Raw genomic sequence first — 4,642 nt, forward strand, 5'->3', positions numbered from 1 at the left:
TTGTCATTGCCAGGCTCATGTGATGTCCTTAAAGGATGGTTCTGAATCAGTCACTTCTCTTAATGGCCCAAGTGGGCCAACTGGAAGATGCTTGCAGTTCCCACCAGCTCCCACTCCACCCTGTCCTCTTGTCTCCTGGAGAGAGCAGTGTTGTAGCAGGTCCCCCTGCAACCAGCAGAGGGAAGGGGAGAGGCAAGGCCCTCCAGCGCGGCCTCAGGATGACCTGTCTACATTTTGGCTCCCCATCAGCCTGCTCAGCATGCAAATAACTCCCTTTGTTCCTGCCAAACTTCTTTATTGAAAAATTGAACCATCTTGTCTTTACTTTAAATTTTAAACAGGCAAATTAATTTTATTAGTTAAACCACTCTGGAGGGAAAAAAAGCTTTTTACCTTGGATGCCATGACATCATCTCATCTGTCACCTTTTAAAAGCCCTGTGTTTGGAATCAAGCCCCTTGGCAGCCTCTGCACTGGGCAGCAATAGCTTTAAAAGAAAGAGAAAGGAAAAGGACCATAAAGTGACTGTTGGAAATTTAGTGACATGGCTACAAAGTATTAGACAGGAGAGCCAGAGCTGAAACAGCTGCTCCAGCCTTAAGATCCTGAGCTAGGAGGCAGCGAGCTCCCAGCATATCGTACACTGTGGCAGATGCTGACTGCAGCAGGAACATTAGTGGTTATTAGAATGGAGATAAGGTTTGAAATTGTGTTTTGGCCAGTGTGCACAGGAACGACTGTTCCTCTCTTCTGCTCAAGCACTAGGGAAGTTGGAATTATCTAATCTAGGAAGGGGTGAGTTTCTTCCATTGACTCTGCAAATGGTCTATTTTCTCATTATGATTCTAGACTCCTTGAAAAGTTCAATCATTACACTCTTCTCCCCAGTATCCATTGCCACCATGGTTGAGGCTACTATATTTTTTCCCCAGGCTCCCAAAGTCTTCTGATTGTCCTGCTGTCTTGGTCAGGCTCCCTGGAAAGCAAACGTTGAGATAGAGATTTGCATGCAGGAAGATCGCTGGGGAGTGCCTTGGGGACCAGTACCTGGGAGGGTTGAGGGTAGCAGGACTGGGCAGAAGAAGTGCAACTGTGGTGCTGTTGCTACAGGGCCTCAGCTGATCCTACAGGGAGCTATGGAGCTCAGACAGCCTTTCTGGACCACCTCAGATAAAAGCTTTTGTAGCAGCACTGATCAGTCATCTATGCCAGCTGTCCCCAGGAAGGGAGGCAGCCTCCCTGTGGCAGCTTCCTTGAGCCAAGGGCTATTCTCAGTGAGGAAATTAACTGTGCATTGTCAGCAGCCAACAGTGCGGCAGCTCGGGCAATGGCTCAGTTCTGAGGTGGGGACCTGGGATGTTGCACACCACAGTATCCACTACACTGCTCTCCATCCACTCCTGTGCCCCATTACCTGTTCTCTGTACTCTACTCTGAACTGTCTTTCAAAGCATAATTGAATATTCCTCTCCACTGCTTATACATTTAACAATGGCTTTTTATTGCCTCAAAGTAAAGGCCCAAATCCTTAATTGCCCTACAGGGACCCAAGTCAGTGTGATTCTGCCCAGATTTCCAGCCTTGTCCATGTCTGTGTCTCTACACTTCTGGCAAGGGCTGCTGTGCAGACTGTTCTCTCTAGCCACATGCTCTACTCCCATCTTCCCGCCATGGTAGACTGTTTTTCTTTATTTGCATCCAGCATTCCACCTCTCTTCCTAGTTTTGGGAACTCCCATGGTGTGGGTCAAAAGAAGAGTCATCTCCTTCTTGCACACCTTGACCTAGGCTTGTACATCTGGGTGTTCACACCCCAGACTTTGAATTGGGAGTCAGTGACAAAAAGACAAACAGACAATGAGGCTCCATCACTGGCCTCACTGGCCACATCGTCTAGCGGGAGTGACTGCAAGCTCGACAACCAGTCCGCGAGTGTTTCTGCAGCCAGCTTCTCTTGATTCCTCACGTGTTCAGAGCTTATTTCTCCCTCTGGTATTCCTGTTATGTTGGTGCATTACCCCACATCCTATACATACAGTCCTCTTGATAGACTTTTGCTTCATTATTCATACTTCTGATATCAGCTCATGAGTCGTTTCTCAGGGAAGTCTTCGATGGTGCCCCTACCCACTGTAGATCGATGTCCCCTCATATCACCAAGTTCTCCTCATTCACGACGCTTACATATTAGTTTGTAATCAGACATTAATGAAGGTGATTATTTGATCAATGTCCACCTTCCCCATTAAACTTTGAACTTTCTGAGAGCAAGACTGTGTCTATTTTTGTTCCCAGTTTTTTCCTGCAGCTCTAGCACTGGGTCTAAAACTGATATATAAGCACACATTTTGAATAAATAGAAGGATAATGAAAGTCAGTGGCTGGAACTGGATATCTATAACTTTTCAAAAAATGAGGTAGACGTGGATATTGTGGAAGAAAGGCACAAATTATTTTCCTGAAGGACTGAGAAAATACTAACTTTGATAGGCACTGCCTTCTTGTGTTTGTCAATATTTCCTGTTTCTTTTCTTTCTTCATTTTATGAGCTGTTATCAATGATATAATTGGTGGCCTCACTTACATTCTGATCCTTATCACACTTTAGGAGGGCTGAAAATTCCAGCTTCACATTTTTTGGAACTGGATTTTCACACTGTTTTGAAACAATTTTGCTTTGCCTTTTCGCTCACCCTTAATTGAACCTTTTAGAGAATTACAAATGTGATCAGTAGGCATCCTACATGTGGAGCCAGATTCCTTTACAAAGACTTCATTGTGTTGCTCTGGAGAACTAAGGTGGCAAAAGATATGCCTTCAGTAGAAAAAGTATCAAACCAGAGAGGCTCCCAATTGTTCCCTTTAGGGTTTCTACCAAGCCTCACATTTCCAACTTCTGGGTCCAAACTTAATGTCCTTTCCATTTGAGCCTTGCTAGGGAGTTTGGTTTTCAGCTGACCTTGGGAGGTCTGGGGCCTGAGATGGATAAATGCTATAGTGATACTGTCCAGGACCACACAGCCATCAGGATATTTGTGGGGAGGACGAAAGGGGTGAGTTTCACAATCTGGAGGCCCCTTTGGATAGCATGGCTTGACTTTATCCCACATCAGAACACAAGGGATTCCAATGTGCTCTCATTGAACAAAGATTCGTGTTATCTCTGGTCCATTGGTCCAAAGCCAAATTTAAAAAAAGATCCACTACTTTCCTTTGTCAAAGCCCCTACTTCTTTTCAGGCCCAACATACTAACACCCTGAGCTAGTCCCTATGGTCGCATCAGTCAATAGGGTGACTGCTTCCATCGGGAAATATAGTTGTTGCACAAGATGACAGCTTTCTCTTATCAGAAACTACTGGTCAAAGAGAAGGGAAGAGAGGGAGTATCTGATGGGCTCCAGAGCTGCATTAGGCAGTTTTATACCTGTTAGGTCACTGGGTCCTCACACTACCCCTGACACACAGGTAGAATTATCCCTACTTTATAGATGAAATATTGAGGTTCAGAAAGGGTAGGCGATGAGGACACAATCACACATTACAGTGGCAGAGCAATGATTACAACTGAGGATAGACTGATTCAAAGTCTGAGCTTTTCCCATTTCTCCAAACTGTATGCTGAGAGGGCACTGTGGGACAGAGAATTCCCGTGTCTGCTGAGCCCTCATCCTGGTGGACACTGCTGCTCCCACACAGCACTAATCCCTCTTGTCTGTAGATGTTATTGGCATTGATCTGCTGGCACTGCCGCACCCCATATGTCTCAAGATGTCTATATTCAGAACTTTTTTCTGGGAATCCTATTTTTGATTGGCATGATATCTAAAGCAGACAGGATGGTGTTGTGAAAATTGAAGGCGGGCTGCTTAAAAGTTACAAAATCTAGGATTTGGATCCCAGCTCTGCCATTTGCTAGTTGTGTGACTATGGGAAAGTTGCTTTAGTTCAAAATGGAATGTTGGAAAGTTGCTATACTTCAAAATGGAAAGTTGCCTAACTTCAGAAGGTGCATCTTCAAAATGGAAACTCTATTACCTCTGTGGCAGAACCAACTTTGTAATACATAAAAGTCATGTTGCCTTACTGTCTTTACATCAATTTAAATCTGATTCTGAGCTCCCTCCTACTTGGCTCATGAGAAATTTTTTCTCAAACATTGCAGGGGTTCTTCTTGCTAGACTCATGTAAGACTTACATGTGGGAGACTTAACTCAAGTGGTATGTGCAAAATAGAGAATGGGATTGGAGGGTTGGACAAGGGTCCCCATACCAACCATTTATTCATAAAACAACCAGTTCTACCTTCTATTCTATGACACATGTGGCGAAGAGAGTGAAAAACAGATTCAGTCCCTGAAGTAAGGCTGAGGAGATAGGTGATATTACAATAAAGTGTGAAGAATATTATTGTAGAGGAAGAACATGGGATGTCTAAACTGGGAGGTGGAGTCAAGAAGAGCTTCCGAGAGGAAGGATTATTCAAGCTGAAATCCTGATTATTTCAAAGTAAAGTAGGGGTGGGGAAGAGTGTTTCAGGCAGAGGGAACGGCACATGCGAAAGAGGGTGTAGCACATTTGAAGAACTGAAAGAAGTCAGCTAAGACGGGCAGAGAGAGTGAGAAAAGAGAGAGGCATGTAGGGC

The sequence above is a fragment of the Cynocephalus volans genome, chromosome 16, assembly GCF_027409185.1.
Source record: "Cynocephalus volans isolate mCynVol1 chromosome 16, mCynVol1.pri, whole genome shotgun sequence".
Lineage (NCBI taxonomy): Eukaryota > Metazoa > Chordata > Mammalia > Dermoptera > Cynocephalidae > Cynocephalus > Cynocephalus volans.